Consider the following 24,284-nt stretch of genomic DNA (forward strand, 5'->3'; position numbering starts at 1 on the left):
ACATGTGCAACTGGTGCACATTTTCAGTTCCAGTCTCCAGGTATTAACCCTCAAAAAGCCAACATGACATAATACACAAAATAGAGGTACGTTTCTCAAGCATCACAGAATCCTGGATAGATGAAAATCCTCATCGTTCCAGAGTTATGTGTGCAAAATTCACACAAAATTTTATACAGAAAAATAAGATTTTTGTGCAGAAATATGGTTTTCTGTGCAGAAACAGTTTGTTGAACAGAAAAATTGTAAACTTTGCAAAGAAAAAGTCTTCAAACAAAGCATTTTCTGAACAGAAAACAATGTATCTATATGGCAATATTGTTTCCTATGTAGAAAAATCTGTTTCTTGCACAGAAAGTCCTATTTTCTGCCCCCCCCCCCCCCGCAAAAAACCCCCACATGCTGCATAGAATAAATTTCAAACTTGAAATAGTCTTCATAAACTGTGTAGTTTTCAAAGACATTCTAACACAGGGGGAAATTGCTAGGATTCATCATTTCTTACTTTGGGATTGAAATTAGTGAGTAATTATATCCCTTCTACAGTGTTGGAGGGAGGAATCCCACATAAACAAAGAAACCAGCTCAATGAGAACTAAATAGGCTCAATGGCTGCAAAATACTGACTGTTGGGAGTGGAAAGCCATTGGGGACAGGAAATTCAATTGAATAATTGAAATCCTGAAAAGGGAGAAATTTGTCCTCCAGCATTTTGCTACAGTGAAATTAAATTAGTTCCTTGGCCCAGCATGTTATAGGTTTTAAATAGAAATGGCAGTTCAGGGATGCAATACATTATATCAGATAAACAGGATCATAGCACGCAAGAGGCACAAAGGTAAAGGTAAAGGCAAAGGTTTTCCCCTAGAATTAAATCTAGTCATGTCTGACTATGCGGGTTGGTGTTCATCTCTGTTTCTAAGCTGAAGAGTCCAAGTTGTTCAAGGTCATGTGGCTGGCATGACTGCATGGAGCGCCATTACCTTCCTGCCAGAGCGGCACCTATTGATCTACTCACATTTGCATGTTTTTGAACTGCTAGGCTGGCAGGAGCTGAGGCTAACAGCAGGAGCTCCCCCTGCTCCCTTGCTCCCCCTTTTGGTCAGCAAGTTCAGCAGCTCAGTGATTTAATCTACTGCACCACCAGTGGCTCCATTCACAGATGGCAGTTTACAGATGCAATACATTATAGTAGATAAAAAGGATCATGACACACAATAATAATAATAATAATAATAATAATAATAATAATAATAATAATAATAATAACAACAACAACAACTTTATTTTTATACCCCGCCCCATCTCCCCGAAGGGACTCGGGGCGGCTTACATGGGGCCTTGCCCGATAAAACAATCAAATATCAAAACACAGCAATAAAACAGTTATCCAATAAAAACATCCATTACAGTAAAAACAATCGTTAAAATCAACATAAAACATACAGTATTAACACTGGAGACTAATTCATAGAACCCAGGCAAAGAGACATAGAGAGACATCGTTCACCAGAAATCTGGGAAACATTTTTTAAAAAGCAGCAATTATATAAATAGTAAAACATGGAATAACTATTTTTTTAAGTGGTAAAATACATAAAACTTTCAGCATTCAGAATTCTTTCCTTGTTTTTTTAAAAATAGATGCTGTTTTGATTACTCAACTAAATTTGAATTTCTTTGGAGATACCTTTTATATTCCTCTTGGCAAATGCACATGCACACAAAACACATGCCCTCTGTGTGTGTACACACAAACACATACACATACGTACACACACACACACACAGAAGAACAGAGTAAGTTTTCATTTCATTTCACTGTAATTGTTTAAAAATTAATTGCTTATTTCATTTTACACTGTTCTAACCTTTGAAATGGTCATATGACTGGTCAAACAAATAAATTATTATTATTACACTGTTCTAACAAATAATAAACAGCACCACATTTCAAATGAATCAAAAGTAAGATGAATTAAATTAGGCAAGAAAGACAGAAACAAAAACATAAAAAACAAAATAAATGACAAAAATGAAAACACTACAGCATTACTTCCCTATATCATTTTACTGATTGTACATTCCATAAAAATATATAGGCCCACAGTGTCTTATTCCATAAAAGCTCCAGCGAACCATATGTGATTCTGAATGAGCCAGGTAGGGAGCTATTCAGTTTATTGTTATAGCTTGGTTTTTCTCCTGAACAATTTGAATTACATATGCAAACAATGTCAGATAACAATCTAGATAAGATACTGTCAAGACTTGATGTGGCAGAGGATGGAATCCCTCTTTGAATCCCACCGCTGCCACCAATTAATGTGGAGAGCTGATGTGGCAGAGGATGGAATCCCTTCAGATCCCACCGCTGCCACCAATTTATGTGGAGAGCTGATGTGGCAGAGGATGGAATCCCTTCAGATCCCACCGCTGCCACCAATTTATGTGGAGAGCTGATGTGGCAGAGGATGGAATCCCTTCAGATCCCACCGCTGCCACCAATTTATGTAGGGAACTTATGTGGCAGAGGATGGAATCCCCTTTGAATCCCACCCACGCACACACACAGATACCACCACTTAATAAAGATGTTTTATAAGAGATGATGTTAATTGATTATTTGTTTATCTTCTTCTTCGCTGCCACCAATGGAGATGTCAGGCAGATGGTACTGGTTCTTATAAGCTTTCTCTATTTGTTCCACTTCAGGTGTTGATGTTACTTAACTTATTATGAGAGTATGACAGAGGCTTAGTTAGAATAAAATCAAAACAAGTTTATTGCAGGTACAGAGCTTGATGGTTTCAGATAACTTAGTAAAGGCACTTCGCTTAATGGTTACAAACAGTTATGAGGTGGTTAAACTTTCAAAATACTTCTTTCCCTGGATTACACTAAACCCTGATCCTACTGGATCCCCTGGGATTAATGTTCCCTAATCCACAGACTCTACAGATGACCCTAGACAAATCACCTAACTTGCCTAGTCTGGTCCAACCTAAATCTGACTCAAATCTTTCTATTTAAGCCAGCCTGATTCTCCACACAAGAATCAGATCCACCACTGTGACTGGAAAATCACAGACTCCTAAAATAAATCCTTTTATTTTAGGCCTGACTCAAATTCTTCTGAGTCACCCTGATTCTCTACCTGAGAACCAGTTCCTTCACTGTGGATGGAAATCACAGACTGCTGGGTTTTAAAACATTCCCCTTTTCCTTTCCAAGCGGCGGTTGGCTCCGCCCCTGTTGCTATGGTAACCTGTTCTAGCATTCTAAGATGGCTACCTTCCCTCATACATATCAATTCACTCTAATACTCACCATTTTAAACTTAGCCAAACCTGACTGTTTAAACAAAATTAAATACACATTTCATCTATATACAGAATATAATTATACACTTCTTCACACATACCCTTTTGAGAGACCTCCCAGTGTGATCTTTGTATAAGAAGATAATGTAATGGTATTCATTGAGAAAATCCTACTGCAACAAAAAGTTGCTGTAATAATACACCCCGCAGATTCAAGTATCATATTTTACTATTTTGAGAGGTGGTTTTTTTATATACTAAAGCTATAGATACTATAAGAATGAAGCATTATGTAGCAGTCAAGTTCCTTTAGATAAAACTCTAACATGAATGGCTGCTTCATCTATGCATATTTATCATGTCATGATTACAACATCCAAAGATTTGTGACATTTTTATATAATTGATTCAATGGAGATTAAGAGCTTCCATATCACACCATATCCATCGAAAGCAAGGCTTTCTCAATGGAGATAATCCATGCATTTACATTCCTTTCACTAAGGACCCATCCACACAGTTTGTGTACAAGAAAATATTAATATAGATATATCCAGTTTCCTTTGTGTTATCATACCAATTTTCTTTCATCAAAAATGCTAGGATGCCAGTATCAAAAATATACTTTCGTTTTCAAGGCTATTCTTTTTAAAGAACTAGGTAGATAAGGGAGCTAATGCATATTCATCTGAGAATATGTTTCATTTTAACCAGTGGGACTTACTAATATTCATGGATTTGATGCCCTCCTATAGCAAGTAGGGATCAAAAGTTAAGAAAAAGTAGCTTGACTAGTCCAAGGCTGAGAACTGATCTGAAACTCAAGACTTCATTATACTGAATCACATCATTAATCCATCTAGCTCTGTATTTTTGACACTGACTAGCAATGACTCTCAGAGATTTTAGATATGATTCCTTTTTAACTCTACCTGATATTATACTTGGGATTTCCTGCATATGAACCAATGAGCTACAGTCCTTCTCAAAGGTTCACCATTGGCATTCCAAATGGCTACACTGCGCCATATTTCTAATAATGTCAAAGATGCAACAGCACAATTAAGTGTTTATATCCTTTCTCTTGTGGTGAGAAAAACAACTTTAAAGAGGTCATTTTGAGAAGGAATAAACATCAGGGATACCATTAAACATCTCCCGCATTTTGCTCTTCTTCTGCACACTACTTTCATTTCCTGAATGTAAACTCCAGAGGGAAGATGCAAAGAATTGAATGTGATGCTTGCTAATCTTGGCTATTTCAAAACAGTTTGCATCAAATAAAATTCAGATACAACAGAATGAGAATCCACATAGATCAGGTTTCGAAATGGTATCTGCAACAACATAGAGCAGGGTGGATGATGTTTGTTAAAAATCTAAACATTTGGTGCTTGGATGTTTGATCACTATGATATAGCAATACATTGAGTATCTTAACACTTCGAAATAGATAGAACTATATCAATGGGATAAGAGATTTGGACAGAAATTAATGAAACGTGTTCATTTCAATTGATAGGTCAGCACATTATATTTGCTTGGCCTTGCTTGCTGTTTAAGAGCACAATCTTAATTGGCCAAGATGACCAATGGAGATAACACTAAATCCAAACCCTATTCAGCCTAAAGATACTGAAAATTATTTACATTCATCCTCACCCTGGCCTAACTTTGTCTTGACACTTATTGTTTGGAGAAGTTTGGATCTTGTATAAATTAATTTCTCTTTATCTCTACTCTTTCTCCCTTTTGTTGTTGCTTATCTGTTGACAAATCTTAGACCGCAGAGCAGTTCTGCTGGCTAATTGATTCACTGGCACATTCATGAGGCAGTCAGAAAAACAGGGCTCTGCTAGCAGAAGTACAGAAGAACAACCTCTTATTGTTAGCTGGGAAAATAATGATATTCCCACAGCAACAATCTACTGCCATCTGAGTGGCAAAGAAATGTAATGTCCCAAGAGTATCCTTGAGGGAAGATAGCTGGGCCCTATGCAGCAAAGGCGTAATTACTGGATCTGTGTTGCACTCCACACTGCTGATTTGTAACAGACCTAAGGCTAATTCTGTTTCCTGGCAGAAATATGAAGCCTGAACTAGAAATTAATAGTTTCTTTTTTACCATTTATCAAGAACATACCAATGTGATGTCCTTGTCAACTAAAAATTGAGGCTTCTTTTGCACCATTACTTGGTTCCATTTTTATCCTAAGAATGGGAGAGTCCAGTCCCGGAGTGTTGAAGCTCTGATATTCCAAGAGAAGGGTGCTAGACCAAAGGTTTCTATTTTTCAGTGATTAGATGCCAGGCAAAGGTTCCAAAATATGGCATGTCCTTATGGTGGAGGCCACCCATACTTTATCAAGTCACAAAAACAATGTGCTTTGCCCTTATTGGTCCAGTATATACAATTTGTTTCTCATTGGTTTAACGTAGATGCATTCTGAAATTCTGATTAATTAGATTGGCAGATCATGTATGGTGGGAACTTTAATAAAGTTTTATTGATTTCAAGTTGTTGCTGGATAGTCATGTCCCAGTAACAACTTGGAATGGAACAATGGTGGGTGATTATGGGACATTTGGATAAAGAGGGATAAGTCACCCTTATGTGATGAAATTTTCCTGTCTTCTATCAATAAGACAATGGGGAATTGCTCCTGGTTAATGAGATTCCGAATTTCTCTTTAAAAATATTATTGTATATATCAAATGCTCAACTGTCATTCAGAGGTTTGGCTATTGTCTTAGTCTGGGTGTTTGTCAGGGATCTTTAAATATTACTTATATAGTCAGTTAACAAATCTGACCCAATTGTAAAGGAAGGTTACATGATGGAGTATGCTGTTTCTTGCACTGGTTTTAAGCAACCAGATAGTAACTATTTTAAATATCTCTGCTTCAAAACAGAAACAAGACAATATTTTTTTGAAAAACAAGTCTAAAATGGGAACCAGGGAATGATTATTGTAATTAATTCATTTTAAAAATAAGTTTTCAAACTTTGTGCTAGGCTTGTATCATAATTCTGCTTCTTCCAAGAATCCTACAGTTAGCAATTTTACCAGAACCGAACTAATTCTCCTCTTCTACTTTGGGTGCTTATTGGCCTACCTTTATTGCCTAATATGCACTGGAGAAGGGAAGGAACTAAGGCCCTCAACACATTAAGCTGCCAATTTGCCATGGATTGTGGCGAATCCAGCGGTGTCCGGCGTGGGTGGAGTGAGGAAACTGTCGCCCATCCAGCTTGCATCATCCAGCTTCTCCCTTACCTCAACTCATGGGGAAGCATCCACCACCTGGCTTCCCCGTTGAAGCCTCCTATATTGCCGCCGTGGCAGTGTATGGCAGTTTGCACCACGGACCACTTCCAGAAGTGGATCTATGTCATGGGATGAGAGTTGGCAAGCTGAAAAAGAGCAAAAGCACCTCAGGATGGGCAATTTTGCCTGTATGATGAGGTGGTGAGAGAGAATTTCTGGCAGCTGCCGCTTTGCTTCTCCTTGATTCAGAAAAGGTGAACTCCCCAAGAACAAAGGAACTCCCCAAGTGCTTGAAGTAATCCCCCACATAAAGCCTAAGACATGGTGCATTGTGACTAAGTCATTGACTTGCTGACTAAGTGCTTACTTGGGAGCTGTACCACCTGAGCAAGAATAGTAACTCAACATGAATGTTATTCAAGAAAGTCTAGCTAGCCTGCTTTTGGCATTTAGACAAGCAATCTTGAAGGTCAAAAACTCACCAGACATTTTTTTAACCAGTTAGCAAGCCTAAGGTATCAGGGAAACTTTACTCGAGCAGCCTTGGTTTCCATTCCCTCCATTCAAGTGACCTTTTGTCCGCCTGTTGAAATCTTAAAATGGCATTGCTTCTTGAAGGAGACGAAGCTGGCACCCTGCTGAGAAATTCATCAAGAGCTACAGAATTATTCTAGGTAAAAATATAGGCTTTTATCAATAGTTCCAGAGTTGTGAATATTTATGTCATTAGCAGGAAACAGGACGGTACTTGTGTCACAATGGGCTGCTGAATGCCAGCTGGTAACCATGGAAACCAGTGGCAACATCAGCTAATCACCTTTGTGCTCAATGTGATGCATTCTTAAAAGGAAACTAAAGCAGAACGCTGTGCGTGGTGATTCCATCAGGCTTCAAGGAAAAATAGTCTCTTCATTGGGGTGTTTATTTAGGCTGCCAGGGGAGGTCAACCCAGATTCTCACAAAAACACCTGTCCCTACTGTGAAAAAACAACAACCATGCAAGATATGATAGCTCACCACACTTCTTTATAATTGGTCACCAAATAAACACAGAAGCTAGTTGGCTGGGCTGATTCCATCTCTATATATAAAAGGGTAATGGAATCACGGCACCAGACAAAACAACTAAACTAAACGCCCCACAACCTCGAAAATTGACAGCACAATCTCTCATCCACACCTCTATGTTCATACAACAAAAAGAAAAGAAAAATTAAGTCCTAGCCACAGCAATGCGTGGCTGGGCACAGCTAGTTGCCCTATAAATGGGCAATGCTTTGCTTGTATGTATTACCCCTGGAAAGTGGCACTGTGATTGTTTTATTACTGGCTACCAAGGAGAGGTCCATTTAAACACAGAGAGAAACCCTCTCCTCTCCCTGTTTTTTTTTTTAAATGGTGGAGATTTAAGGTCCCTTTCTCCAAGGCTATATGTTCCATCAATATTGGGGAAGGTATGTCCTCCATCAGGGTATAGGGTGGCAACCTGTGCCTGATGGGGTTACACTCCTCCTGAAAACATAGGTCCACAGTTTGGGGGTCCTCCTGGACTCAGTGCTGATACTTGAAGCTCAGGTGTTGGCGGTGGCCGGGAGGGCCTATGCACAATTAAAGCTTGTGTGCCAACTGCTACTGTACCTCGAAAAGTCAGATCTGGTCAAGGTGATCCATGCCTTAGTTACATCTCGTATGGATTACACTCTACATAGGGATGAAGACAGCTTTCAAGCTTCAACTAATACAAAAATCAGCAGTCAGGCTACTGATGGGGGTGGGTTATAGAGATCATACGACCCCCTGCTGAAGGAGCTTCACTGGTTGCCTATTTGCTTCCGAGCCCAATTCAAAGTGCAGGTTATTACCTATAAAGCACTGTACAGCTCAGGTCCAGCCTATTTATGCGACCGCCCCCCCCCCCTTACAACCTGTTTGGGTCAGGTGAGGCCAATGGGGGATGAGGGAGAGGTCCTTCTCAATAGTGCCCCCACCAACTCTAGAACATCCTCCCCGGGGAGATCAGACAAGCACCCACTCTTACAGCATTTAGGAGGAACTTGAAGACCTGGTTATTTAAACAGGCTTTTGGCAGTGATTAGTTATTCTCTCTGTTATATGGATTTACCTCTATCGGAGTAGCAAGCCCCTGTAGCTCATAGAAAAAACTGTTTTATTCTAATATTCATAATTTTATTGCTGTTTTGTTACTTGTGTCATATTTTGTTTTATATCAATTGGATGTGTTTTTAATTGTTTGTCGTATTCTATATAATTTTCTGTATTGCACTTATTGTATTGCATTATTATGTTGTAAGCTGCCCCGAGTCCCCTGGGGAGAGGGGATGGGATACAAATAAACTTTATTTTATTGTATGACAGAGCAAACAAGACAGATATGCCACATAGTTGTGCCTCTGTTTGTAGTCTGTCTGTGCGATTTTTTTTACAGCAGCTGAGGATATCATCAATGGTTTTGTCAGCTTCCTTACACAGTCTGCATTTTGGGTCAACTGCTGATTTTTCGATCTTGGCTTTAATTGCATTTGTTCTGATGGCTTGCTCCTGGGTTGCAAGGATCAGGCCTTCTGTCTCCTTCTTCAGTGTCCCATTTGTGAGCCATAGCCAGGTCTTCTCCTTGTCAGCCTTTCCTTCAATTTTGTCAAGGAACTTTCCATGCAATGTTTTGTTGTGCCAGCTGTCAGCTCTAGTTTGTAGTGCGGTTTTCTTGTACTGTTTTTTTGTCTGCTGTGCTTTGAGGAGTTTCTGATTTTTAACTTCAATCAAAGCAGGTTCTTCACTTTGCTTTACATATTCTGCCAGGGCATGTTCTTCTTTGACTGCTTGTTTTACTTGTAAGAGTCCTCTGCCACCTGATCTTCTATTATTATTATTATTATTATTATTATTATTATTATTATTATTATTATTATTAACCACTTGCTGGGAAAGAGGAGAAAAGAACTATCAATAGGCATCTGTCAGGACCATAATTTCAGGGCCTGTACTCTGGCGCCAGAAATCAAGGACGCTGACATCACAGACTGATAAGGCACCTGTGGTTCACGGCCCTGAAGGAAAACGGTTGGCCTGCTGAGGGGAAGAATTGCGCGGGGTTTTCTCTGGGCGGGAATTGTTACTTTGAATGTGGGGGAGTGTATATAAGGGAGTCTTTCTGGGCCAACCAGCAATCTCGGGCTTTATGCGTGTCAAAGTATCCTACAGTAAAGTTTTCAGTTATAACAGAGCGAGTCTCTTGTGTTCATTTGGAAGCGGCTGGAGTGAGCTGACAGGCATCTGTCTGGCCAGTGTACAAATGGGTCGGAATTCATCCATAATGCATTTCTTATGATATTGCGTGCTTTCAGGATGTTTCTGATTTATTTACTTAAGGTGAATCTAAAACAGGTTCTTCGTGCAAGATTTGTACAAAACCAGCTTGCCTTTGTCTTCCTCAGAAGCTGAAAGAGTGTGACTTGCTCAAGCTCATCTAGCAGGTTTCCATAATCAAGCCAAAATTTGAACTCTGGTTCCCCAGAATCTTGGCCAACACTCAAAGCACTATACCACAATGGCTCTTTCATATGTTCTTATGCTTTTCCTAACTGTGCCACTTGAGAAGTGTAAGCCTGCATGTTTGGGGTTTTTTTTTCTTTACAGAAGATTAATTTCTGTAATTTTTTGTTGAAAGAGATTAGATATGGACATACAATTGACATCTGGATATACTGTAAACCTAAGTTCCTCTGTTTCCTATTTCCTAGTTGCTAATTAGTTGCTGTTTTGGGTTATGAAATTGCCTGTTAAAAAGAACAAACTTGTGATCAAAGCTGTAAATATCTATGACACTGGACTATAGCTTTATTTGCTAAACTACAAAGACCAGATTTGCTGCAGTCATAAACAGGCAAACTATCAGTTTGTGAACTAATATAATGAGATCTAGAAACAATACAAGTCTCTAGATGTACTCTTATGTCTGCTACAGACATAACGACTCAGGAAAGTCACAGTCTTTAGATCTCAATCCCACCCCCATTTGCTATATGGAGATAATAGTAGTGCCACATGCTCCACATGTCTTGGTGGTATTTTCTTAGGCAGTTCTATAGATTTAGTTTGGATATGTTTGGATGACAGACTGAAATTTAGTTTAGTTGAAGGATTATTGGATACTTAGGGTGTCTTTGTTATATATATTTTAATTTAAACCAGATTGTTTGTAGGGATTGCTGTTCAAAACGATCTAGACAGTTGCTTCCTTATGAACAGAACACAAATGAAGGCAGAAAGGCAGCCCAAGAGCAGGAAACAGATCCTTAGATTTGTCTGGAACTGTCTGCTTAAAATTATTTATTTATTTATTTACTACCTTTATATCCCACCCTTTTCACCCCAGAGGGGGACTCAGAGCAGCCTTACAGAAAGGCAGTAGTTTAATGCCATACACATACATACATACATACATACATACATACAGTAAAAATAAACATATACATTAAAACCAAAAATCAAACAACAATATTAAAAACAATTATTAAAATCACATCGTCCAAAATCAAGATCCAAGGCCATTCCATTAGTCATTTCACTATTCCATATACTAGTATTGCACTAACTTGCTAGCCAAAAGCTTGGCCCCATAACCACGTTTTACTTTCTTCCTGAAGGTCAGGAGGGAGGAGGCTCTCTGATTTCACTTGGCAGGGCTTCCCCAGAAGATCTTAATCTCCAAGGTGGATCATAGAGGGAGATAACTTCAGACAGGTACACTGGACCAGAATAGCCCTAAACTTTGCCAGCACTTTGAATTGTGCTCAGTAGCAGGCTGGCAGCCAGTGGAGCTGACATAACGGGGGGGGGGGGGGATTGAGAAATTTGGTTGCCAAAGGCAACCCCAAGTAGTGGACTGGCTAAAGTTGGTCCTGTATTTCCAAAGATCCTGCATCCAAAGATTCAACCATTCTTAGTTTGAAAATATTTCTAATAAATTTCAGAAAGCAAACATAGATTTTATAATTTTATAGGCGATACATTATTTCAATTTGTCATTTTGTATAATGGGATCTGAATATACATAGAACACAACCCCAGGGGACACCAAAGACCTACTATATTCAGAAAATATCCCGAGAAAAAGGCCATGGGAATCATGAAGCCCACTGGTGTTGTTGAATGGCAATGCCTATTAGCCCTATAGTGTGAGATACTGGGAGCAGCGGTCCATATCTTTAGGTCACATGATTCCCAGCCCTGCAATATAAGAGTATCCATAGTGGACTCTTTTGCATAGTGAGCCCTCTTTTACTCAGTGGAGCTTATTCTGAAACAAGGACTGCAAGCCCATCAAACTCCTCTTCTGCTCCAAGTGATAATTGAGGCAAAGCTCACCCACCACAAGCAGATGAGACAATCAGCCTTGTAAAGTTCTTATAAAGATTGTTAGGATGACACCTATAAAGTACTTCAAACATTGTAAAGCACTCTATAAACTTTGACCCTTCAGATATTTTGGAGTACACCTACCACAATTATGTGCCACATGAGGATGATGGGACTAGAGCACAAAAAAATCTAGTCAGCACCCAACTCCACTTTCTTTTAATAAATGCTAATACTATATTTGGATCTGCAGAATAAGACAAATCTATTTGAACCATTTTAATTATAGGAATTTTTTTTTTTACAAACATAAGCTTTTAAATCACATGAATCTAATATGGAGATAGAAAATGAAAGGGTATAGAGACTAAAAAATAAAATCCACATATCTGTCGCTGACAGCTGTGGATATTAGTCACACAGTTCATTCATGCTTAGCTCCTCAAAAAAATTAAATCAAATATTGTTTAGATTTAAATTGCAATGGAAACAGTCTTGTATAACAACTATTTATTTAAAATTAGCACTTTTCAAGAATGTGAAACATTCAAGGGAACTAAAGTTGTTGAATCATGTATATGGCCTTGAAGTTACCATTCCCTGTGGTCTGAACACCACTAAAAGAGCATAAATTAATGCTACTTAGCACTGCATAACTATTTTCTTGTGAATTCAACACTGATATTTTCACTGGTAAAACAAGCTCAGCATATATAGAGGAAGACAGCTAATTTAGAAAACAGATGGGGAGCTGGGGGGACATCAGGGAAAACAACTACCCTCTAGGCAAGCAGGCATCAACATCTAACCACCATAGTTAAGCCTGAACACTTCTGAAAAATCATAAAGCCAATTAAGTGCAGAATACCTGGGATAAAATTAAAGGGAAAGTTAAGTGCATGGCTGGTGATTCAAAGGCTGGAGTTTGGTTCCATGATACACAATTGATACCAACATTCAATAATGCTCAAGTTGCATTATATATAATTTTGTAATAAAATGACATCACTTATAAAAATGGCAGAGACAAGGTTTGCATTTCAGAATTTTGTGCCTCTGTTTGTAATCTGTCTGTGCGATTTTCTTACAGCAGCTGAGGATATGATCCATGGTTTTGTCAACTTCCTTGCACAGTCTGCATTTTGGGTCATCAGCTGATTTTTTTATCTTGGCCTTAAATGCTGAAACTGGTCGTGGCGGACTTATTCTTCTCGGCATTAGAATACACAACGCCGACTGCATTTCAATGTATATTGGACAATCCATTTGAGGTTGTTTGTTATTACTGTGAATTTAACGCCAACTGCATTTCAATGTATATTGGACAATCCATTTGATGTTGTTTGTTATTACTGTGAATTTAAACAGTATAACTAATTTGCCAGACATATTGTTTACTGAACTGGTTTATTTTCAATTGTATATAGAGTAGGTCATTTGTGTTTGAGTTGACTCAGGAACCCATTTAGATTGTCCATCCTCAAGCCCCTCAGAGAAAACTTCTGAAGTATCAAAATGATGCATAAGGACCTTTGGGGTGGATAACCAGTTCCCTCCGGTAAGTTTAGAGAGAAAATCAGGGCCTGGAAGAGAACTCAGATGGCAATGGGGATTGACCCTCGGGATCGCAAAAAGCAGCCCTAATATTATCAAAAAACTGAAATCCCCCACTCTAATAGTAATAGCTATAAATTTATAACAAACTTCAGAGCTTGGCTGGGTCTCAGACAATCTCAGCTCCAGTCCAACCCCAAACAGTCCTGGGAAGATTAATCTAATCATTTACCAAGTCTAAAACTGGTTTTCGTAGGAAACCCCAGTCCAGCCCATTATCTGCTTCCTCTCCCTCTTTTCCCATCTTCCCTGTAAAGACTCCAAGATTGAACTTTCTTTCACCTCCCGAGCCCCATCCTCTCCACCTCAAGATAAATAAAAATGTAAGATAAATCATCCCTATACCCCCTATACTGCCAGAGTCTTTGAACAAGTGCGAACAAGTCTTTGTTCGCACTTGGGCCCAAATTACAACAGTGGGGCATCACTCTTAGAAGGGTATTAGTAGACCCATTGATCCGCCCTTTGGTCACCGGGCTGAAATCTGATACACAAGATTCAATAATTTCCAACAATGGGGTTGAATGTTCGCCGGTGTTGGCCCCCCTCTCAGAGTTCCATTTTGAGACTTCCTCCCTAATTTCAAGTCCTGCCTGCTTCAACTCCCAATCCTGCCCACAAACGCTACCCTTGTTCAGTCCCCTCTCCATGTCAGATGACTCCATGTCAGATGACTCCTTCTCTCTCCTACCAGTGGAGATGGGCTCTTTCCCTAGACAAACAAATACATTTGGAGGCTCTCCATCTTTGGACAGCTGACTAATCCCTTCAGAAGGCAACCTCAATCAGACAATCCACCAGGGGGAAGAGGGTTCACACGGGTGGGGCACCATCGAGGTGATGTGGGGGAGGAGGAAGATCGGTCACTTGCTGCCCAGGGAGAAGCGCAACAGAGTTCTTGCGACCCTGGAGAGGAATAGGTATGGTAGTCTCCAGGACAGACCCCCCGGTCTTAAGGTTCTGCTTTTGAACGCCAGATCCGTCAACGGTAAGACAGCTGTCATTCAGGATTTGATCCTGGATGAGGGGGCGGATCTGGCATGCATCACTGAGACGTGGTTGGACGAGCTGGGTGGAGTGAATCTCACCCAGCTGTGTCCACCCGGTTTCGGGGTGCATCAGCAGGCCAGGGCTGGGGGGCGGGGAGGAGGAGTCGTGGTGATCTTTCGGCAGTCCATCGCCCTGATCAGATGCGCCGTTCCGCAATCTTCGAGGTTCGAGTGTGTCTTCCTGAAGGTGGGAGTCCGAGACAGCTTGGAGATTCTGCTGGTGTACCGTCCACCCCGCGACCCAGCAGTCTCTCTGTCTGACCTAGCAGAAGTGGTCTCCAATTCGGCCCTGGTCTCCCAACAACTCATAGTTTTGGGAGACTTTAACATCCATGCTGAGACCACATTGACAGGTGCAGCTCAGGATTTCATGGTTGCCATGACGACCATGGGGCTGACTCAAGTTATATCTGGGCCCACACATCAGGCAGGACACACGCTGGACCTTGTCTTTATTGTGAATGGTGGGACAGTCAGAGTGGAAGAGCAAAATATTCTTCCATTGTCATGGTCTGACCATCATCTGATCTGTTTGAGTTTCGCCGTGGCTTCTAACCTCCGCAGGGGTGGTGGACCCACTAAGATGGTCCGCCCCAGGAGGCTGATGGATCCGGATGGACTCCTGAGGTCTCTTGGGGATCTTCCTGTTCTGGAGACTGGCGATCCTGTCGATGTCCTTGCTGATCGCTATAATAGTGAGCTGGCTAGGGCACTTGACATGATCGCTCCTGAACGTCCCCTCTCGCTGCGTAGAGTCACGTCGACTCCTTGGTTCACTGAGGAGCTGGCTGTGATGAAGCGTGCGAGGAGGGGACTAGAGTGCATCTGGAGGAAATCTCAGGATGTGTCTGAGCAAACACGGGCTAAAGCCGCTATTAAGGCTTACTCCGTGGCTCTGCGAGCAGCCAGGAAAGCTTTCACGACTGCCCACGTAGCGTCTTCAGCCAACAGGCCATCGGAGTTGTTCCGAGTTGTTGGGGAGCTCCTGCGGCCTCCCGAGACCCAGGGGCTTCCTGATGACTTGCTCAGATACGCCGTGAGTTGGACTCCAGCTTAACTGTAGTTCCAGCGGAGGTAACCGAGGTACCTGTCTGTCCGATCTTGTGGGATTCTTTCCGGCTTGTTCTTCCTGATGACATGGAGGGGATTCTTGGGTCTGTGAGGGCGACCACTTGCGCTCTGGATCCTTGTCCTTCTTGGCTGGTTAAACTGGCCAAAGATGGGTTGTTGGATTGGTTTGTGGCTATTATAAATGCCTCCTTGGGTCCGGGGTCAGTTCCATCCTGCTTTAAGCAGGCAGTAGTAAAACCATTACTAAAAAAGACCTCTTTAGACCCATCTGTATGTAACAACTACAGACCAATTTCCAACCTCCCATTTTTGGGCAAGGTTCTGGAGCGGGTGGTTGCCACGCAGCTCCAGGAGTTCCTCGATGACACTGATTTTCTGGACCGCTCGCAGTCTGGCTTCAGGCCTGGGCACAGTACTGAGATGGCTTTGGTCGCCTTGGTGGATGACCTCCGCAGGGAGCTGGACAGGGGGAGTGTGACCCTGCTGGTTCTCTTGCACATCTCAGCGGCTTTCGATACCATTGACCATGGTATCCTTCTGGGGAGGCTCTCTGGGATGGGGCTCGGTGGCACGGTTCTGCTGTGGCTCCAGTCCTTCCTGGAGGGCCGTTCCCAGTTGGTGAAGCTGGGGGACACCTGCTCGGACCCCTGGCCTTTGACCTGTGGGGTCCCGCAAGGGTCTATTCTATCCCCCATGCTATTCAACATCTACATGAAACCGCTGGGAGAGGTCATCCGGAGTTTTGGAGGGCGTTGCCATCTCTTCGCAGATGACACGCAAATCCACTACTTGTTCCCATCTGACTCCAAGGAAGCCCCTCGGATGCTGAACCAGTGCCTGGCCGCTGTGGCGGACTGGATGAGGAGGAACAAGCTGAGGATCAATCCTGACAAGACAGAGGCCCTCCTGGTCAGTTGTGCGTCGGATTGGGGTATTGGGTGACGGGGTCGCACTCCCCCTGAAATCACAGGTCCGCAGTTTGGGGGTCCTCCTGGACTCAGCGCTGACGCTTGAGGCGCAGGTGTCGGCGGTGGCCGGGAGGGCCTTCGCACAACTCAAGCTTGTGCGCCAACTGCGACCCTGTTCAAGGAGCTCCACTGGCTGCCTTTTATTTTCCGGTCCCAATTCAAGGTGTTTACCATCACATATAAAGCCCTAAAAGGTTTGGGACCCACCTACCTTCGTGACCGTATCTCCTATCACAAGCCTACACGATCCCTTTGTTCATCAGGGGAAGCTCTCCTGTCCCCACTCCCGATATCCCAGACCCGCCTTGTGGGAACAAGGGAGAGGGCCTTTTCTGCTGTGGCCCCCCGATTGTGGAATTCTCTGCCCGCGGAGATTAGGCAAGCCCCCACACTAGCAGCCTTCAAGAAAGACTTGAAAACATGGCTCTTTCGCTGTGCTTTTGGAGAGTAACCATTTTATATTTCTTTTCCATTGCTCCCCCTAATATCTATCCTCCAGAATACCCCACTCCCTTATGACCCTGTTCGCTGTGGTTTTTATTTTTATGTCTTTCTCACCCCGAGTTTTAACTTAATGTTCATGTGGTCTGCCCTTGTTTTTATTGTCTCCTTGTTTTATTTTGTAATGGATATTATTTACTGTATTGCTTATTGTATTGTGTTGTGCTGTTCTTTTATATGCTGTTTACATTGTATTGTTTTGGGCATGGCCCCATGTAAGCCGCCCCGAATCCCCGTTGGGGAGATGGTGGTGGGGTATAAATAAAGTTTTATTATTATTATTATTATTATTATTATTATTATTATTATTATTATACTCCACACCGGACAGAAATCTAGAGGGCTCTTTCCTGCCTGAGAGCTGACTAGGGCCCTTAAATGTCAACTCTGCCCAGCCGATCTCCTTAGTGGCAAGGGGATCAGAGCAAGGGGAAACCTATTGAGGTTGTGTGGGGAAGAGGAGGGGTGATCACTTCTATCCCAGGGAGAAGTGCAACAGAGTTATTATGACCCTGGAGAAGGATAGACGTGGTAGCCTTCATGACAGACCCCACGGGCAGAAGGTCCTGCTGTTGAATGCCTGATCCGTCAATGGTAAGACCTCTATCATCCAGGATTTGATTAGGGATGAGAGGGCAGATCTGGCTTGCACCACCAAGACCTGGTTGGATAAGCTGGGGGGGGGGGGTAAACCTCTCCCAGCTCTGTCCTCCTGGTTTCAGGGTGTGTCCACCTGAGGCTGGGAACCCGGGACAGCTTGGGGATTCTGCTGGTGTTCCGTCCACCCCGCGACCCAGCAGTCTCTCTGTTGGAGCTAGCAGAGATTGTCTCAAGCGTGGCGTTGGTCTCCCAGTACTTGGTAGTGCTGGGAGATTTCAACATTCATGCAGAGGGCACCCAAACAGCTACAGCTCAAAATTTCATGGTTGCCATGATGACCATGGGGCTGTCCCAAATAATATCGGGGCCACCCATCAGGCTGGGCACACACTCGACGGTGGAGTGGTTGGAGTGGAAGTACAAAATATTCTTCCATTGTCATGGTCCGATGACCATCTGAGCAATCTAAGCCTAACCGTGGCTTCTAACCTCCGCAGGTGTGGTGGACCAATTAAGATGGTCCGCCCCAGGAGACTTATGGATCCATATGGTTTCCTTAGGTCTCTTGGAGACCTTCCTGTCATGGGGGCTGACAATCCTATTGATGTCTTGGTGGACCACTATAATAGTGAACTGTCCAGGGCGCTAAACACGATCATCCTCTCTCGGTGCGCAGAGTTACTTCAGCTCCGTGGTTCACCGAGGAATTGGCAGTGATGAAACGCATAAGAGGACTAGAGTGTCTCTGGAGGAAATCTCATGGCACCTCCGACCAAGCAGGGGCTAGAGCCGCAATTAAGGCCTACTCCGTGGCTTTGCGGGCAACCAGGAAGGCTTTCACAACTGCCCACATAGCGTCTGCAACTAACAGATCCTTAGAGTTGTTCCGAATTGTCGGGAAACTCCTTCACCCTCCTGAGGTGGGGGAGACCCCCGAGAACTCAGCAACTTGGTGCAGCGGGTTCACGCACCATTTTGGCGACAAAGTCGCTCGGATACATTCCAATTTGGATTCCACTTTAAATGCAATGCCAGGGAGGTAACTGAGGCACCTGTCTGTTGGATTTTGTGGGATTCGTTTCAGCTTGTTCTCCCTGATGATGTGGATGGGATCCTTGGGGCTGTGAGGGCGACCACTTGTGCTCTGGACCCTTGTCCTTCCTGGCTAGTTAAACTGGCTGGTGATGGGCTGGTTGATTGGTTTGTAACCATCATAAAACAAAACAAAACAAAACAAAAAAGATGGCGTAGTGGACTAAGTGACTTGAAGGTTGGGTTGCTGACCTGAAAGCTGCCAGGTTTGAATCCCACCTGGGGAGAGTGTGGATGAGCTCCCTCTATCAGCTCCAGCTCCATGCGGGGACATGAGAGAAGCCTCCCACAAGGATTGTAAAAACATCAAAACATCCAGGCGTCCCCTGGGCAATGTCCTTGCAGACGGCCAATTCTCTCACTCCAGAAGCTACTCCGGTTGCTCCTGACACGAAAAAAAACAAAACAAAAAAAACCCTCACGGGCTCAAGGGTAATTTCCAACTGGCCTTAAACAGGCAATAGTAAAACCAATATTGAAAAAGACCTCCCTTGACTCTTCTGTCTTAAACAATTATAGACCAATCATGCACTTTTGACCCGATTGCCCCAATTTTACATACTGACGGTGATGTTCGTTTTTATTACCCTCCCTAATACCTATTTGTCATTATGGTTATTTTCTATTTTGTGTTTTTAATTTTGTTTATTATATCTGAATGTTATGTTGATATGATTTTACTTATCTGTTGTTTTTAAACTGTTATATTTGTATTGCTTTGGGCTTGGCCCCATGTTAGCCGCCCCGAGTCCCTTCGGGGAGATGATGGCGGGATAGAAAAATAAATTATTATTATTGTTATTATTATTATTATTATTATTTTATTATTATGACACAGCAAACAAGTTAGATATGCTGGATTTCATATCACAACATCACAAGTCGAACACTTCCCAAGTGTCTAGGACTGTGTGATGTATTTTCAGATGATGTGTGCAGATCCCAGTAGGGTGGCCTTTTGCAGTTAGCAGATTGTAATTTTGTCAATGTCTATTGTTTCCAAATGCCGGCTGAGATCTTTTGGCAAGGCACCCAGTGTGCCCATCACCACCGGGACCACCGGCACTGGTTTCTGCCAGAGTCTTTGAAGTGCAATCTTGAGGTCCTGATAGCGGCTGAGTTTTTCCTGTTGATTTTCGTCAATGTGACTGTCACCTGGGATGGCAACATCAATGATCCAAACCTTTTTCTTTTCCACAACTGTGATGTCTGGTGTGTTGTGTTCCAGAACTTTGTCAGTCTGGATTCGAAAGTCCCACAGTATCTTTGCTTGTTCATTTTCCACAACCTTTGCAGGTTTGTGATCCCACCAGTTCTTTACTTCAGGGAGGTGGTACTTGTGGCATAAGTTCCAATGAATCATTTGGGCCACATAGTTGTGCCTCTGTTTGTAGTCTGTCAGTTTCTTACAGGAGCTGAGGATATGATCAATGGTTTTGTCAGCTTCCTTGCACAGTCTGCATTTTCAGTCATCAGCTGATTATTATTATTATTATTATTATTATTATTATTATTATTATTATTATTATTAAAATTCCCTTAACCCTGTCGCCCCAAGAAACACCTACACATACAGATACAGATACAAAGATAGATAGATATTCATACATTTCTTTAACAAAACAGTCCCAGCTCTCTGCTGCTTGTCTTTTGTCTTTTCTCTTAACTTCATCACTGTTCCAAAGCTTTACATAATCAAACTGCCAGCTCAAATATGTTACTGTTCTATTTCTACAACTGAAACCTTGCTGTACAAGAGATCAGCACAAGATCCATTAGACCTATGGTGATCAAATATCATAACTTATATAGTGCTTATCCAGCTTGGATCGTTACCTTTATGTGGTGTTGGGGCTTGAGTGCCTCGATAAAGCCATGAGCTTTACCATGCAGGGCCACCCAAGACGGGAAGGTCATGGCAGAGAGGTCAGACCAAGCACGATCCCTGGAGAAGGTAATGGCAACCCACCCCAGTATTCTTGCCATGAAAACTACATGGATCAGTACAACCAGAGAAATGTTGGCATACCATCAGACGATAGGACCCCCAGGTTGAAAGATGGTCAAAATGCTACTGGGGAGGAGCAGAGGACTAGTCCAAGTAGTCCCAGATGTGATGACGCAGTTAGCTCAAAGCCGAAAGGAAGGCTAACAACCAACGGTGCTGGAGGTGAAGAACGAATCCGATGTTCTAGAGATCAACACACTATAGGAACCTGGAATGTAAGATCTATGAGCCAGGGCAAACTGGATGTGGTTATTGGTGAGATGTCAAGATTAAAGATAGACATTCTGGGAGTCAGTGAACTGAAATGGACTGGAATGGGTCACTTCACAAAAGATGACCATCAGATCTACTACTGCGGACAAGAGGAACACCGAAGAAATGGAGTAGCCTTCATAGTTAATAATAAAGCTGCGAAAGCAGTGATTGGATACAACCCAAAAAATGATAGAATGATCTCAATTCGAGTTCAAGGCAAGCCATTTAACATCACAGTGATCTAAATATACGCCCCAACCACAGCAGCTGAAGAAGCAGAATTAGATCAGTTCTATGAGGATCTGCAGCACCTACTGGATAACACACCAAAAAGAGACATTATTCTCATTACAGGAGATTAGAATGCTAAAGTTGGCAGTCAAATGATAACCGGGATTACAGGCAAGCATGGTCTGGGACAACAAAATGAAGCAGGACATAAGCTGATAGAATTTTGCCAGGAAAACTCAATGTGCATAACAAACACTCTCTTCCAACAACCTAAAAGACGGCTTTACACATGGACTTCACCCAATGGTCAACACCGAAATCAGATTGACTACATCCTTTGCAGCCAAAGGCGGTGGTCATCCATCCAGTCAGTGAAAACAAGATCTGGATCTGACTGTAGTTCAGATCACGAACTTCTTATTACAAAATTTAGAATCAGACTAAAGAGAATGGGGAAAATACACAGACCAATTAGATATGATCTCACAAATATTCCCAGTGAATATGCAGTGGAGGTGAAGGGACTAGATTTAATAAATAGAGTCCTAGAAGAACTATGGACAGAAGTCCACAACATTGTTCAGGAGGCAACAACAAAGTACGTCCCAAAGAAAAATAAAACCAAGAATGCAAGATGGTTGTCTGTTGAGACACTGGAAGTAGCCCAAGAAAGAAGGAAGGCGAAAGGAAACAGCGAAAGGGGGAGATACGCCCAATTACATGCACAATTCCAGAGGTTAGCCAGGAGAGACAAGGACCTATTTTTGAACAAGCAATGCATGGAAGTGGAAGAAGACAATAGGATAGGAAGGACAAGAGATCTCTTCCAGAAAATCAGAAACATCGGAGGCAAATTTCAGGCAAAAATGGGCATGATCAAAAACAAAGATGGCAGGGACCTAACAGAAGCTGAAGAGATCAAGAATAGGTGGCAAGAATATACAGAAGATCTGTATAGGAAGGATAATAATATAGAGGATAGCTTTGACGGTGTGGTGAGTGAATTAGAACCAGACATCCTGAGGAGTGAGGTTGAAGCACTGCTAACAACAAGGCAGCAGGAGACGACGGGATCCCAGCTGAGCTGTTTAAAATCTTGGAAGGTGATGCTATCAAGGTGATGCATGCCATATGCCAGCAAATATGGAAAACACAAGATTGGCCATCAGATTGGAAAAAATCAATTTATATCCCCATACCAAAAAAGGTAAACGCTAAAGAATGCTCAAACTTCTGTACAGTGGCCCTTATTTCCCATGCTAACAAGGTAATGCTCAAGATCCTACAAGGCAGACTCCAGCAATACATGGAGCGAGAGTTGCCAGATGTCCAAGCTGGGTTCAGAAAAGGCAGAGGAACGAGAGACCAAATTGCCAATATCCGCTGGATAATGGAGGAAACCAGGGAGTTTCAGAAAAACATCTACTTCTGGTTTATTGACTATTCTAAAGCCTTCGACTGTGTGGATCATAATAAACTATGGCATATTCTTGGTGGTATGGGCAGGGCCGTAGCCAGAAAAAAAATCAGGAGGGGTTTTGAAAATTTTGGGCGGGGGGGGGGGGGGTTTGAACCCCTAGCACTCCCCCCCCCCCCCCGGCTACAAATCTGTCAATATCTGCTTGAGATAGTGTCTGGAGGGACTCTTAATGTTTTGTGTCTCATAGACTTATCATGGGGATTTGGTTAACAAGTTAAAATTCATGAGTAAACCAGGTTTTTTTCTAACCTGAAAAATTTGGGGGGGGGGGTGTTGAACCCCTAACCCCCCCCCCTCCGCTACAGGTCTGGGTATGGGGATACCAAGTCGCCTTGTCTGTCTCCTGAGAAATCTGTATAAAGACCAAGTAGCCACAGTAAGAACAGATCACGGAACAACAGACTGGTTCAAGATTGGGAAAGGCTGCATACTTTCACCCTCCCTATTCAACTTGTAAACAGAACACATCATGCGACATGCGGGGCTTGACGAATCCAAGGCCGGAGTTAAAATTGCTCGAAGAAACATTAACAACCTGAGGTATGCAGATGGTACCACTCTGATGGCCGAAAGCGAGGAGGAGCTGAGGAGCCTTATCACCAAGGTGAAAGAAGAAAGTGCAAACGCTGGGTTGCAGTTAAACGTCAAGAAAACCAAGATCATGGCAACTACACCTATTGATAACTGGCAAATAGAGGGAGAAAACATGGAGGCAGTGACAGACTTTATATCTCTAGGTGCGAAGATCACTGCAGATGCAGACTGCAGCCAGGAAATCAGAAAACGTTTACTTCTTGGGAGGAGAGCAATGGCCAACCTTGACAAAATAGTGAAGAGCAGAGACATCACACTGGCAACGAAAGTCCGCATAGTCAAAGCAATGGTATTCCCCATAGTAACCTATGGATGCGAGAGCCGGACCATAAGGAAGGCTGAGCAAAGGAAGATAGACGCTTTTGAACTCTGGTGCTGGAGGAAAATCCTGAGAGTGCCTTGGACCGCAAGATGATCCAACTAGTCCATCCTCCGGGAAATAATGCCCGGTTGCTCACTAGAGGGAAGGATATGAGAGGCAAAGCTGAAGTATTTTGGCCACATCATGAGGAGACAGGAAAGCTTGGAAAAGATCACGATACTGGGGAAAATGGAAGGAAAAAGGGAAGCCGGCCAAGGGCAAGATGGATGGACGGTATCTTTGAAGTGACTGGGTTGACCTTGAAGGAACTGGGGGTGTTGATGGCCGACAGGGAGCTCTGGCGTGGACGGGTCCATGAGGTCATGAAGATTCGGAGACGACTAAACGACTGAGCAGCAGCTTATGTAACTTTGGGCTATGTGGATGTCTCAAAAAACAACACAGATACTTCCAATGGAGTCCCTGCTTAGAGACTGATTGCCAGCCACCCGCAGAACCCATCAAGGGTTTTGTTTTCTCACTTGATTGCCT

General features: G+C 42.7%; 1 long non-coding RNA gene across 1 annotated transcript; it reads right to left on the reverse strand.

Moving 5' to 3' along the window:
- Positions 1 to 1,263: 1,263 nt before the first annotated feature.
- LOC134298191 (uncharacterized) lies at positions 1,264 to 9,458 on the reverse strand. The gene is made up of 2 exons (XR_010005136.1): positions 7,075 to 9,458; positions 1,264 to 6,738 (listed from the first exon to the last, which is right to left on the reverse strand). It is a non-coding gene; the product is annotated as an uncharacterized LOC134298191 (long non-coding RNA).
- Between the last annotated feature and the right edge of the window lie 14,826 nt (positions 9,459 to 24,284).

The sequence above is a fragment of the Anolis carolinensis genome, chromosome 4 (genome assembly GCF_035594765.1).
Source record: "Anolis carolinensis isolate JA03-04 chromosome 4, rAnoCar3.1.pri, whole genome shotgun sequence".
Lineage (NCBI taxonomy): Eukaryota > Metazoa > Chordata > Lepidosauria > Squamata > Dactyloidae > Anolis > Anolis carolinensis.